Genomic DNA, 15,869 nt, shown 5'->3' with positions numbered 1-15,869 from the left:
TTTTATTAACACAATCTTTCTAGATGCTTAGACATTTGCTCTTATTTCTCACAGTAAAGCTACGAGTGGATTTTCACTACTTTCAAGTGTGCCCTGAAGCTCGAGGGAAACCCAGTTAGGAAAATGGCCTGGATGCAATTACACCTCTGCACAGATTGCAGCCTTTTCCGTGTCATTTAATTGTCATATTCAGTGAATGACCAATAAAGCACAGTCAGCCTTCCATACGCCTGAGTTTCACCCCTGAAGATTCAACCGGCTGTGACTGGAACTGTTTTTAAAAACAGCATCTGACCTGAATATGTACAGACTATTTTTCCCCTCCTTATTAGTATTCCCTAAACAACACAGTATAACAACTACGTGAATAGCCTTCACATTGAGTTAGGCAATATAAATAATCCAGGGTTGACTGAAAGTATCCTGGAGGATATATGTAGGTTATATGTAAATACAGTGCCATTTCATAAAAGGACCTGAGCATTTGCAGTGCTCAGGGAGGAGTCCTGCCTCCAGTCCTCCATAGATACCAAGGACAGCTGTACTACATTTGCTCACCACACATGTAGTAGAGTCCGCCTAAAGAGAAAATATTTAGAGAACCAAAATGCATTTGTCTATTATGGATGCTGTCATGGTTTTAAAATGAATAACACTGATGCTTAGACAAAGAAAAAAAAAAAACTCCAACTGGATTCCATGAAAATTTAAACAAAAATGTTTCATGTGAATTTAGTTGTTTTTGGTAACTTCACATTCAACATTTTCAGTCTGCATTCAAGGAGATTAGCAAAAACCTCCATGCATTGCAAGACGCATAGGCTGAGGGATGGCCCAGTAGGCAAGAGGGCTTGTGATTTACCCTGTTGCTCTTTACCACAAAGGTCACGAAGGAACAGATGACAGCAGTTACCCAGGGTGAAACCGCAGGGGAAGTCGGCATCAGAGCGGCTGGGTGGGTTGAGTCAAGACACTGACGAGGAAACGTTTCACTTTTCTTTTGCAGAAATTCACAGCAATTGGAAAAACAGAAAGTGAAGGGAAATGATGACCCAATATAATGTGAAAAAGAAATCAGCTTCGTACACAAATACTCACAAACAGGTTGCTCGTCAGTGAGGACGGATGCTTGTTGTCACAGACTGCTTCCACACTGTACGTCTCACACCCACGAACCTGCCCTCCACACAAAATAGGCATGCCGCAGTCGTTACGCGACAGAGCTTACACGCCCACTCCCTGTCCCAGAGTCCTCGGGAGCGTCTCTGAAGGTCCTGGTGGGACACACTTGGTGGTCTCAGGGTTTGCACCCAGCCTTTCCGTGCTCAGCCAGCAGTTTTGAGTTCCTTGGTGTTGTGCGTGTTTGCTGCCTCATTTGTCCTCCCCAGCCTGCCCGACACAGAGAGGTGGGCACTGGCAACGTCATCACGGCCTGTGCGAATACTGCTCATCACTGTGGTTTTTCTCTTCCGGTGCCTGCATCCTGTGCGGTGCTGTGGATTAGATCTACACTGTCCGTCCACAACCTCAGGTGTTTGGAAGGGGTTCTTGCTGGAAGAGACATTTACTGGAGGCGTGACCTAGAAAGGGGTATATTCTTGTCCACGGTTCCTCCCTTCTCTCCCTGTTTCGTTTTTCCTGAATATTTGAATCAGATTTTTAAAAAATTAAAATTTTTATTAGTCATGTTAGCAGCACATGGTGATTACACTGATCCTGGGGAGCTGGTGCAGACACATGACACAGCTTGGTTCCTTTTACTTCCTCCTCCTCTGCTTCCTCCCTCCCTGCACCTCTGGGGCCCTGCTTCTAGACTGCGGTGAGGCCGGCAGGTTTCTTCCACCGGGTCTTTCTACCATGCCATTTCTGCCTGAGAGCCAGCGCCATGCCGAGTCCTCCCCAAACCGTGATCCAAAATGAACCTCTCCTGCTTTAAGTGGTGGGTGTCAGGCATTTTTGTCCCAGGTACAGGAAAACTGGCCAATATGGAGCGGCATTTGCATGTTGAAGCTCTGCCCTATCTCTCACATGGAATTTCCAGTTCCAAAACCCAAAGCCCGGGTGACCTTGGCCGTGTGAGAAGAACAGGAGGCCTCCAGCTGAGAACTATCTTGTGGAAAACCATTTGCTCAAACTGGTCAATGTTGATTTCCTCCGGGAATCCTTGGATGACAGAGCTGAGGACAAAAGCAAGAAGGAGGCTCCAAAGAGACTGTGTGGGGGTGCCTGACTGTGTGTTCTGCCGGGCGTATGTGACTCTCTGTTGCTATGCGCAGTGTGAATCAGGATGAGAATTTTGATTCATTCAAGTTAAAAGGCAAGACCGAGGGATTCCTTGTCTCACAAGAAATTTCTGTAAGTCCTTGGTATCAATGGAAACTGGACGAGCTGTCTTGTCACAGCTCAGGATACAGGGAGTTAGGAGGGTGGAGTTCTCTCTCCCTCAAAGCAGGGGCTACTGCTTAAGAAGAACCTTTTGTGTAGAAAAAAAACTCCATGCAGTAGCACAACTGGCTGGGTAGGTTGGATTCTTTCTTTATGTTTTCTTTTCTGAGAAATGTCGTTTTTTGTTTTTTGAGGCAATGTCTCACTCTGTAGTACAGGCTGGCCTTGAACTCATAGCAATCCTGCCTCAGCCTCATAAGTGCTGGGATTACAAGCCTGTGCCACCACGCCTGGTGAGAAATGCTCTTTTCACTCCACTAAATAGTTCTTTATCATCCAGGAAAGATCACCTGATGAGAATGTTCCAGAACATGCTGACTTTTGTTTCCCTTCTCTTTGGATGTTTTTGTCCTCCTGAGCCACCATTGTGAGAATTGCCCTTTGCTTTTTTCTTTGAGGAAACCGAACAAAAATTAAGTAGAGCTGTGTTGGCAGAAAGCATTTTCTTGTGTTTTGGGGACAGATTAAGGCATATCGGCTTCTGTCATTACCACAAATTTCACACAACCTGAACTCCTCAACAGAGCTCTCCTGGAAGAGGACAGGGCTGCTGGCTCCTGCTACGCCATCTGTTGGGCATTTCTGGAACTACCTACATGTCACTTACAAGGCAGTTTCCTTTATGTAGAAGTCTTCCAAGAAAACAGAAACCAGCGCGTTGGTGGATGTACTGAAGAAACACAAACATAGAACCCATCCTCTAGTGCATCAAGAACACCTGGGATGTTTAGTCTATGTTTTTGAAGGAGCCATATTCTATATTTTAGCCCTCCTGCTCTTCCTGCTGAACAGAAGGGAACATCCACTGAGACTGTCTTCGGTACTAGCCCAGGTCAGGTTACGAACATTGACCCTGAAATATCAGAGAATTTATCCAGCAGCATGGCAGCTGGATAACCAGTTAAAGACTCCTGTTGCAAATAGTTAGAAAGATTGTACAGTGCTTGTTAAAAGAAAATGCACTGCTAACTTTTCCATACATGTTTGAGAAACATGTGACCTAGCGCTAAGGTGGGTGACCATGGGGTGCACTTTGGTTTTGGAAATGCTGGAGCCTAATGCTCAAGGCACAACACGGACAAGTGCTGAGGTCTTGGAGCTACACAAGGCAAGAATGGGAACTGAGATTCTCAGGTCAGAATAGCACTCTGAGCATGGGACAAGGGAGTTACCTATGCACCAGTACATGAGCACAACAGAGAAGTTGATCTCTCTACCTGACTTCAGGTCTGAACACTGGAATCCTCTTCAAATTCCACTGGCAAAGCCCTTTTCTAAATGGAGAATTAGAGTGCAGATGTGCAATCCTCACTTTGCCCAGGAGTTTCCTACCTGAGAAATTAGCACATACTTGTTCCAGACCAATGTGCTCCTTTGGTTTCTTAGTAGAAGCAAGAAGGCAGATAAAATTTCTCTTGAGACCACGTGGGACAAAAGCAAACCCCAATATTAAAAACTAAAATATACCAAGACACAAAATACTCCACTCAGCATGCGCAAAATAAATAGCAGAAGTAGAACCACTGTAGGCCAGGGTGGTAAGACAGTCTAGAAGAAAGTACAAAGTCAGTGTGTTTGCTACAAATAAAGATCAAGGTAAAAAGGGGGACTAGTATAAAGAAATAAATAGATTTTTAAAAGGGCAAGCAAAATCTCTGGAAAGTAAAATGTAGTCTTTGGAATTAATTACAAAGTAATTACTGTTGCAATTGGCAGATTAAGTAAAGCAGAAGAACAATGACTGAACAGAAGATTACTGAACCAGAAAATAAATACTAGGAAATGACTAAGAATGAAGCATAGAAAGAGATGGAGAATGTGAGAAGATAAATAACTTTAATATGTGTTTTGTAGTTATTCCAGAAAGAAAATAGAAGATAGGGAAAAGGTAGTATTCAAGGGAAAAACTGTTGACAGTTTTCCAGTGCTGTAAGGACAAGACCCTCAGATTCAAGCGATACACTGAGTCCTGAACAGGAAGATACAGATGTTTAAATCCCCCCTAGGTGCACTAGTGTAGTTCGTCCACAGACTAATCCACAGATAAAATATTAGAAATGACAAAAGAGGAGAACAGATAAATACAAAGAAGGGACAATTAGTGTAAAGCAGCATTCTAAAAAAATTATAATAACAGATGTTTTTAAAATGATGAAATAAAGTATGGAAAAGAAGGAACCATGTAGGATATTATATACAACTAAGCTGTTATTCAAGGTAAGGATGAAATAATATTATTTATACTAAAACTGAGAAAGGCTTAAATTTTTTTTAATTTACTTTAGAAAAAATTAAACTTACAGAGCTACAAAAGTATCACAAGGAACAGTGGTAATTGGTAAATGTACAGGTAAATTAACAAGCATGCTAGTAGAAAATAGCTCCATGAGGTGATTTAGGGACCATTAAAAAGTTCCAACTAGTTACGAAGCACAAAATGATTTTGATGAGGTTGTGAAGTGGGAGGAAATGATTGGATTTATAGCAAACTTGCTATGGTTCTGCATGGTTCAAGAGAACAGTGAAGATATTCACTAATATTAAACTCCAGGTAAGCAGGCACACTAAATAGTTAAGTGTCACCACTAAAACTATAGAAGTGCAATTTATAACTTAGAAAACAGTAGAAATAGAAAAGAAAGGGGGATAAAAACTTATTTTCTCTAAAAGAAAAAGAAGCCAAGAGAAAAATCACAAATAATTATATGTTTAAAACCTAAAATCAAATGGTAGAAATTCATTTTAATGACTAATTATAGTGGGTTAACTTCATTCACAAATTAAAGACAGGGATTTTCAAATTAAATTTTTAAAACCCCAGCTATATGCTAACTTAAACTAAACTAGAACAAGGGAAAAGCATGTAACAGACTCATCAGAAGAAAATTGGTGTAGTTATCATTGTCGGTAAAGTATATCTTAAAATATACTTTAAAAATTATTAGAGGTAATCACCATATCATAAAAGAGGAATAATGTAGGCAAAATATGTGAACATTCAGAAATCGTATATTTCTATGTAGCCTGATGATGCTGCAAAAAGGTGTAGTTGAAAGAAATCCACAATAAGATTCACAAAATAAAATCCACAAAACGTTTAACATGTTTATCCCAGAAATTAACAGCTCAAAAAAAAAAATTATCAGGTATAATGTTTTGCAATGAGAAAATTAACAAGCAAGAACTGATTAGCATTTATGAAACATTTATCTCATAATTAGAAGACATATATTGCTTTTATGAACTTTTTGGAAACTTAAGAAAATTGACCTCTAATAAACCACAAAGCGAATATTTGCAATATCAAAAACGTATATCATGGGAACTTGTCCTTTTGATATGTATTTTTAAAATTGAAAATAATTATTTAAAGATCGCTAAAAGTATAGGTGTCATAAAATATTTGACATATTAATAACATACTTTGAAATAAACATGGATCATAGAAAAGACTAAATTAAAGACTGTCAGAAATAAGTAGAAATGAAGATGCTATTAAACATAGCATCACTGAAGCAGTATGTCAAAGGAAATGACACAGACTGGAACACATTCAATCAGGGGATGAAGTAAGTATTAAAATTAATGCAATAAGTGTTAATCAATAGAAATTAGAAGATGAATAGACTAAGCAGAAAGGAAGTAATACAAGGAAAGAAAAACGAAAATCCAAAATAGTTAAATAAATGAAGAAATATTGTCAGTACCAATGCTGTACATTAAAAGACTACTTTTTAACCAGGCATGGTAGCACATACTGTAATCCCAGGACTCTGGAGGCTGAGGCAGGAGGATTGCAGGTTAGAGCCCAGACTGGGCAATTTCACCATTTAGCAAGATCCTGCTTCAAAAAAAAAAAAAAAAGTGGTGGGGATGTAGCTCAGTTGGAAGGCCCTGGGTTTAACTCCCAGTACTGGAAATACAATTCTATCTCTCTGTCTCTTTGCATACGACATATCAGACTAAAAGAAGTAAGATGAATTAAAAACATTTTTACAAAAAACTTCAAAACACATTTCATTTTTCTTACATGTTATATTTTACCCTTGACCCTTAAAGCTTTCATTAAAGACTGGCCTCAATTCTTGAACTTTGTAAGAAAGGAATGCTTGCATTATTGTGCAGAAGTCTCCCAGTTGACTTTAAATAGAAAAGAGCACTTCCCTAACATTCGTATACACAGATGAGACGTTTTTCTATTATCTTCTCTTGAAATACCGGGGGTTTGAAAACCAGTGGGGAAACCCCTTGGCTCAACACGAGGAGTCAGAAAAATGTTTTAGTATGGCTCTCGATAGAGCAGGGAATGTAGTTCAGTGGCACAGTGCCTGCCTGGCAAGCACAAGGTCCTGAGTTCAAGTAATAAAATAAAATATATAATTAGAGTGGCCCCTGCTCTGTCCTCTGCCAGTCTAATGCCTGTTGCAGCCAGAACAACCCTGACAGCCAAGTGGTCCCTCTTTCTGACTCTGCTGTTATCCCGAGTTCGTAGCCTAGCATTACCCCTTCCCCATCGTGGCTCACATCTGTGAGGGGACCCAGAAGCACAACCTTGTTCTCATTACACATTAGTCGCACTCTCTCACTTCTGTGGGTGTAGTAGTAGCAATATCAGCACCAGTAAGTGCAATGTAAAGTAGATAATAAAAAGAGTAACAGCTATTTTTATGCAATAGCACACACTGGATATCATGCTGCATACTTCTCTGTGCTGTGGTTTGACAGAGATTTCATGTTAAAGGCTTGATGCCTATGCCCTGGACCCTTCGGTGCAGGGACTAGTGGGAGATCCTTAGCTTATCATTTTAATTTTACAGATGAGGAAACCAACCTGTGCAACTTCACCACAGGCCAAAGCAATGAGACCACCTGATCTAGCATGGAAACTTCCAGAATTGTGAGCCAAAATAAGCCTTACCTCTTGTTAAGTACATTGCCTTTGGTATTTTATTATAGGAACATGAAACTGATTAGTATATCATGGATTAGATAATTCATTCACTCATCCTCCAAGTAACCACTTTCCATAACTACTGTGCCTCATTCCCATTTTATAGATGGAGGAATGTGGGCATAAAGGTTAAATCAGGGGTTGGCAAACTACAGTCTTCTGGACAAACCAAGCCATGTCCAGTTGCTTCTGCTTCACCTGCTTCATGGTGCAATGACAGAGCTGAGTAACAGTGACAGAGGTTTGTGAGGAGCACAAAGCCAAAAGTGCCTACTCTGTGGTTGACTCCTTGGAAAAAGTGTGCAGCTCCTGATAACTGCCTATCACCTCTTAGAGCTAAAGACCAGCTTGAAATTGAGAAGCATCCTTCCACGCCATGCTTTAACAGTTTTATGATGCAAATTTGGCATCAGGCTTTTAAATGCTATATGCCTGATGTGTTTCAGGTAGATACTGCTGGCCTCCCCAACCTGTAAGCCTAAGAGTCACATGGCTTAGCACACTGGGGTTTATTTCACAGCCTCTAGGCAGGCAGTGAATGTGCAGCCGGCCCAAGGTGAGAGGAGAAGGACTCAGTTCTTTGCAGTTATTCTGGGACCATGGCTGACAAAGATTCAAGGTCCCCCGAAGACTAACACTCATGACACACAGGGTGGAGGCTGCACAGGGGCTTCCTAGGGGCTGGGCATTTTGCCCACATTCCCTTGGCTATTGCTTAAAAATGTGGCTAAATTTCACCGCAGAAGAGGCAAGAAATGTAGCCTGTTGGGGAGAAAAAATGATTTAGCGAACATTTGGACAGGATCTGCCAAAGAACTATTTTGCAGCTCACCTATTTCATTTGCTATTACATCTTTCAAATGTTGCCCATGCTGATATAGATAGATGGAGTTCATTTCCCTTTGGTAGAATGTTCCATTGTGCAATTTTATCACGCTGAATTTATGCATTCTACTGTTGAGACACCTCTGGATTATTGCCAACTTGGTGTTACTGCAAATGGCCCTGCAATGAACACACTGGTGAACTGGTCTCCTTAGACAGATAGAAAGTCTCTACATTGGAAATACTAAGAGGACTTGCTGGGCACTATGGTCCATTCATCAGTAATACACTGGATATTGCCAAATTACTCTCCAAGGTATATGAATCAATTTATGTACTCAACAGAAGAGTTTAGAATTAGCCATTTTTCCCACAGATTTCCCACATATGATAAATTTTGCCCAGCTTATGGGTGAGGAAAACATTATGATTTCAATCGTTTTATTGAATTTCAAAAGATTATTCTTTTAAACAGAATATATAAAGATGTCTTTGAAATTAATAACTAAAAACATAATCCAACTTAAATAATGGAGAACATTTTGAACAGCTATTTCTCCTAAGAAGACATACAAATGGTCAACAAGCATGTGTAAATCATTAGATTTTAGGGAACTGCAAATCAAAAGCATAGTACCACTTATCCTCTAGGACAGTTACTATCAAAAGGCAGGTAGTAATGAATGGTGGTGAAAGTTTGGAGAAACTAGAACTTCCATACATGCTGGTGGGATTGTGAAAAGCTAAATCTACCTTAGTAGTTTCTCAAAATGTTATACATCATCTTATTACATAATATCACCAGTTCTAGGTCTGTCTATACTCTTAAGAAACAAAACATAGCTTGTTTCAAAAACTTGTACATGAATATTAGAAGAACTATTCCCAATAGTCAACAACTAATTGGTGATTGAAAAATTGTGGTATATCTATGCAATGAAATATTATTCAACCATTAAAATTTGCATTTGTCAAATGACTAATCACATTGAACATTTTTTCATATATGTATTTGCCATTAGTATCTCTTCATTAGAGAAGTGTATATTCATCTCAGATGCCCATTTTTGGATTGGGTCTTTGAATTTGAGGGGTCTGATTTTTTTTTAAATCTTTATATATCCTAGATAGAAGTTCTTTGTCTAAGGGGCTATTGGCTAAAACTTTTTCCCAATTTGTAGGTTTTCTTTTTACTTTATTAGTGATTTCTTTAGATGTGCAAAAACTTTTCAATAAGATGAGATCCCAGTTGTTGATTCTTTGAAGTATTTCCTGAGCAGTTTGGTTTTTGTTCATGAAATCTCTGCCTACCCCTATGTCTTCAAGATTTTTACCTACTTTCTCTTCCAATAAATTTAGTGTTTCTGTTTTAATATTTAGATCTTTGATCCATTTGGCTTTCATTTAGTGCATGGTGAAAGACAGGGATCTAGTTTTAGTCTTTGGATGTGGAAAGCCAGTTTTTCCAGCACCATTTTTAAAGAGGCTATCTTCCTTCCATTGAACATGCTTGGTCCCTTTGTTGAAGATAAGGTGACAGAGCGTGTTTGTAGTCATATCTGTAACTTCTAATTTGTTTCATTGATCTTCAGGTCTGTTTTTGTGCCAATACCATGCTGATTTTATCACAGTAGCTTTGTAATATAATTTAAAGTCAGGAATTGTGATGTCTCCTGCCTTTCCTTTGTTTCCCAGGATTGCTTTTGCTATTCTAGGACTCTTCTAGTTCCAGATGAACTTTAGGAATGTTTTATGTAGACCTGCGAGGTATACTAATGATATTTTAATTGGGATTGCTTTGAATTTGTACAACAATTTTGGTAGTATGGCCATTTTCACAATGTTGGTTCTTCCTATCCATGAGCAAGGAATATCTTTCCATTTTCTGATATCCTCTTCAATCTCTTTTTTCAGAGTACTATAATTTTCACTGTATAGATCTTTTACTTCTTTTGTTAGATTGATTCCTAAGTATTTCATCTTTTTGGATGCTATTGTGAAAGGTGTGATTTCCCTAATTTCTCTCTCAGTCTGTTTGTTACTACAGGAATGCTATTGATTTTCTAGTGCCGACTTTGTATCAAGCTACACTACTGAATTTGGTTATTAAATCCATGAGCCTTTTGGTGGAGTTTTTGGGGTCTTCTGTGTAGAGTGCCATGTCGTCTGCAAATAATAATAATTTCACTTCTTCCTTTCCTATCCTTATTCCTTTTATTTCTTGCTCTTGTCTAACTGCCCTAGCTAATATTTCCAGCACTATATTGAATAGGAGTGGTGACTGTGGACATTCTTGTCTTCTTCCTGATTTTAAAGTGAAAGTTTTCAATTTTTGACCATTTAGTATGATGTTAGCTGTTGGTTTATCATAGATGGCTTTGATCAGCTTGAGGTAAAGGCCATCCATTCCTATTTTCTGTAGGGTTTTCATTATGAATGAGTGTTGGACTTTATTGAAGTCTTTTTCTGCATTGATGGAGATGATAATGTGATTTTTGTCCTTGGGTCTATTGACATGGTGTATTACATTAATTGATTTGTATATATTGAACCACCCCTGCATTCCTGTTATGAATCCCACTTGGTTGTGGTGTATAATCTTCTTGATTATTTGTTGTGTTCTGTTTGCTAGTATTTTATTGAGAATTTGTGCATCTATATTCATTAGGGAGATTGGCCTATAGTTCTCTTTTTTGATTGTGTCTTTCTCTGGTTTTGCCTCCAGGAAAGAGTTGAGGACAGTTCCTTCCCTTTCAGGAATACTTACCTCCAGGAATGAGTTGGGGACAATTCCTTCCCTTTCAATTTCATTAAAGAGTTTGAGAAGAATTGGTGTTAACTCTTCCCTAAATTGCTTGTAAAATTCATCTGTGAATCCATCAGGACCCAGGCTTTTCTTCATTGGCAAGTTTTTAATTACATTCTCCATGTCACTGGCTGATATTAAGTTATTCAGGATTTTTATATCTTCTTCATTCAACTTTGGTAATTCACATGTATCTAGAAATCTGTCCATTTCTTCTGTGTTTTTCATCCTATGAGAGTAAAGATTTTCAAAGTAGGTATTGATAATCTTCTGAATTTCTTCAAAATCTGTAGTGATTTCACCCTTTTCATTCCTTATTGTGTGTATTTCAGTTTTTTCTTTCCTTTTTTTGATAAGGTTAGCTAGGGGTTTACCTATTTTATTTATTCTTTCAAAGAACCAACTCTTTGATTCATTAATTCTTCTTGGTTTTTTTTAGTCTCCATTGCATTAATTTCTGCTCTGAGCTTTATAATTTCGTGCCTTCTTTGGGCTCTGTGTTTGACTTGCTCTTCTTTTTCTAGGAACTTGAGGTGCAGCATAAGATTGTTTCTTTGTGCTAGTTCTGTTTTCCTGAGGTGGGAGTTCATCGCTATAAATTTCCTTCTGAGGACTGCTTTCATTGCATCCTACAGGTTCCTGTAGGTTGTATGTACATTTTAGTTTGATTATACAGAATGTTTAATCTCTACTTTGATTTCATCTGTGATCAATTGGTTATTCAGGAGGATGTTATTTAATTTTCAACTATTTATGGAGTTTTTGTGTTTTCTTTTGTCATTAATTTCCAATTTCATTGCACTATGATCTGATAGTATACATGGGATAATTTGAATTCCTTTGCATTTACTTAAACATGTTCTATGTACTAGTATATGGTCTATTTTAGAGAATGTCCCATGTGAGGTTGAGAAGAATGTGCATTCTGAGGGTGTTGGGTGAAACACTCTGTAAAGGTCTACTAAGTCCATTTCTTCATAAGTTTGGTTAAGTTCTGTTATTTCTTTCCCAATTTTTTGTCTAGTTGATCTACCTCTTTGTGACAATGGTGTATTAAAGTCCCCTGTTGTGATTGTTTTGCTACTTATTTCATTTTTCATGTCTGTTAGAATTTGTCTGATATAGGTGGGTACTTCTCTATTTGGTGCATAGATTTTTATGATTGTTATCTCTTCCTCTTGAAGCTTCCCTCTCACAAGTATGTAGTGACCTTCTTTATCTCTTCTGATTGTTCTTGGCTTGAAGTTCACGTTGTCTGCAAAAAGAATAGCTACATCCTCATTTTTCTGGGTTCCTGTTGTGTGGAATATTGTTTCCATCCTTTAATTTTCAGTCTTTGAATTTCCTTTTGAATTAAATGTGTTTCTTGTATACAGCATATAGTTGGATTTTGTTTCCTGATCCACTCTGCTGGTCTGCCTCTTTTGGTTGGTGCATTGAGACCATTTACATTGATGGTTATAACTGATATGCACTGGCTTATCTTTGTCATGCTATTTTCATGCTGCTGGCTCCTCCTTTCTCCCTCTGTTTAGTTGCTTGCTCTGCTTGGTGGTTCCTTTCTGTTTTTGTTCTTGAAGTTGTGGTCTGTTTTATCTCTTTCTAGAATATCTTTTAGTACTCTTTGTAGGATAGGTTTGGTGCTCATGAATTTCTTCAGTTGTTCTTTATCGTGAAAATATTTTATTTCTCCATTAAACTTGAAAGATAATTTGCAGGGTACCTCAGTGTGCATTGGAAGTTGTTTTCTTTCAGTACTGAAATACTTTACTCCAAGCTCTTCTTGCTTTGATGGTTTGTGTTGAGAAGTCTGCCATGATTCTGATAGGCTTTCCTTTATAGGTGATCTGTTTCTTTTCTCTAACAGCTTTTAATATTCTGAACTTTTGTTGAGTTTCTGGGATCTTGACCACTGTACGTCTGGGTGTAGATTTATTTTGGTTATGAATAACTGGAGTTCTATATGCTTCACTTACTGTAGGTCCGATTCTTTTTCCATGCCTGGGAAATTTTCTGCTATTATTTCTGCAAACAGTCTTTTTATGTCATTTGTGTTGACACCTGCTGTTTCATTAATACCTATTAATCTGACATTTTTTTTCTTTGCTTCATCTTGCAGTTGTTAAATTATTTCCTGGTTCCTTGTTGTTCTTAAGAGATCCCTCCTTTTACATTAATTAGTGGCAATGCTGTCTCCAAGGTCTGAAAGTCTATCTTTAGCCTCATTCATTTGGTTTTGCCAACTTTCAGTAGAATTTTTAATTTCCTGGATATCTGTTTGAATTTGTTTCATACCTTCTAGTTCTTTTCTATATTGTTCATTGAAGGTTTCCATGAGTTGTCTTGCTCTTCTATTTTCTTGTCAATGTCATCTTTGGATATGCTGAGCACTTCTTTCTTTATTTTTGTCATTTCCTTTTTCATCTGAGACATTATTTTTGATCTGATGTCTTCTGTGGCCTGATAGAGTTGTTTCTTTACTTCAGTTGCTATCATTTCAGAACTTTCAGGTGTATGGTTCCCAGGCTCTTCTGTGTTAATGACTCCTGCACTTGTTTTGGTGGTGTGGAGGTCTGGGATTGCATTTTGCTCCTTCATTTTGTCATTTTTGAAGATCCGGGGGCTCCCTGGAGTGCAGCCTCACTCTCCTGATTGTGTGTGAGTGGCAGGGTGACAGTCTGAAGATCCCCAGTGCTCAGTGCAGCTCCTGTGTTGGTGAGTGGTGGCAAGGTGGGGTTCCAGAAGCTCCCAAACTTTCTTGCATTTAGTTGACTCCCAAGTGTGTGTGGGAAGGACTGAGGAGGCTTGCTGGTGTTCCTGAGACTGTCTGAGGTTCTGCCTAGCTTTCTCAAGAGTAGGGAGGATGCAGGTTGTGTTTGCCAAGGCTTCAGATATTGCCCAGGACAGAGCCTACTTCCCACACTGGAAGGGGAAGGGTGAAGGGGGACTCCCAGAGGTCCCTGACTCTGTCCAAGTTTCAGCTGAGCTCCCAGGGGGAGTGTGAGTTGTTCTGGCAGTGACCACCAAGGCCCCAGAAGTTGTTCGGGGATCCATATGCCTCACACTCTGATGGGGGAGGCACCAGAATGGCTCACTGGGCTTCCTAAAGGTGTCTGACATTTGGCCCAGCCCCAACAGACACACTATGGGTATGGCCAGTAGCCACCGAGGCCCCTGAGGCTGCCCAGGGTTTCTCCTGCCTTGCACTCTGGTCAGAGAGGTGCCACTGTGACTCACTGGGCTTCCTGAAGATGTCCAGGATTCAGCCCAGCCTCGGTAGACACACTATGGGTACTGAAAATATTCTTAAATAAATAAAATAATGGATTCTTCTTCAGGGAAATACCAAATGGCAGATGAGGCCAGTGCAGTGGGAGGGCCAGGAGGCCCCCCAAGTATGGGAGGCCACAGCAGCGTCTACAGAGGCTTTGGCTGTGGCCTTAAAGACCGTGGGGCTTGTGGTGGTAAGGCTGAGGACAAGGAGTGGATTCCTGTCACCAAACTGGGCCAGCTGGTCTAGGACATGAAGATCAAGTCCCTGGAGGAAATTTTTCTCTTCTCCTTCCCTATTAAGGAATCTGAGATTATTGACATTTTCCTGGGCACATCCCTCAAGGATGAAGTTCTAAAGATCATGCCTGTGCAGAAGCAGACTTGTGCTGGCTAGTGGACCGGGTTCAAGGCATTTGTCGCCACTGGGGACTACAATGGTCATGTTGGTCTGGGTGTAAAGTGTTCCAAGGAAGTAGCCACTGCTATTCATGGGGCCATCACCCTGGCCATGCTCTGCATTGTCCCAGTGTGGAGAGGATATTGGGGCAACACGATTGGCGAGGCCCACACTGTCCTTGCAAGGTGACAGGCCGTTGTGGCTCTGTGTTGGTGCGTCTGATCCCTGCCCCCAGAGGCGCTGGCATCATCTCAGCCCCTGTGCCCAGGAAGCTGTTGTTGATGGCTGGAACTCATGACTGCTATACCTCTGCCAGGGGCTGCACTGTTACTTTGGGCAACTTTGCTAAGGCCACTTTTTAATCCATCTCCAAGAAACAACTACCTGACCCCTGACCTCTGGAAAGAGACTGTGTTCACCAAGTCTCCCTACCAGGAATTCACCAACCATCTTGTGAAAACCCACACAAGAGTCTCTGTCCAGAGGACTCAAGCTCCAGCAGTAGCCACAACATAAGGGTTCTTACACAAGAAAAATAAAATGAATAAAATCTGGACAAAAACAATAGCAATGGCTGCACAACTTTGTCTATCGATTGTGGTAGTTTATGGTACATTTGAGTTTCAATCCTTTTTCTATTATGTGTTACAAATATTTCCTTGTCAATAGTCCGCTCTTTAAATTTGTATAGACTTGTGCCTTATATAAGCTTTATCCATTTGTATGTACATTTGCTCACATTTTTCTCATAATTCATAGCTTTTATTGTCTTAAATTCACTTCTCCCCTAATAACTTATAAATTATTCTACATGTTCTTCCATGAGTTCTAAATTTTGTTTTATATATTTAAGCTTCTAATCCATCTGGAATATATTTTTGTGGGGAATATACAGCAGGAATTCCATTTTAATTTTTTTTCCATATGGAAACTAAGTGTGTTAATACCATTTATTGAATAGTTTACCCTTTTCCTACTGACTTAGATGCTATTTTTAATACCACTTACTGAATAGTTTACCTTTTTCATACTAATTTAGAGCACTACTACCTTTGCAGTTTATCAAATTCTCAAAGAATATACAGATTTCTGGACTCCCCATTCTGCTTATCTTGGTTGATTTAATTAGCTTTGCAGAAATACCACACTTTTTGCATTTCCATAATTTTATG

At 39.4% G+C, this 15,869-nt stretch overlaps 1 pseudogene; it reads left to right on the top strand.

The window, feature by feature from the left end:
• Positions 1–14,535: 14,535 nt before the first annotated feature.
• On the top strand, positions 14,536–15,238 carry LOC102019473 (annotated as a pseudogene).
• Positions 15,239–15,869: the final 631 nt, after the last annotated feature.

The sequence above is a fragment of the Chinchilla lanigera genome, unplaced genomic scaffold (genome assembly GCF_000276665.1).
Source record: "Chinchilla lanigera isolate Chin_1 unplaced genomic scaffold, ChiLan1.0 scaffold00006, whole genome shotgun sequence".
NCBI lineage: Eukaryota > Metazoa > Chordata > Mammalia > Rodentia > Chinchillidae > Chinchilla > Chinchilla lanigera.
This window is presented reverse-complemented; position numbering and strand designations above follow the sequence as displayed.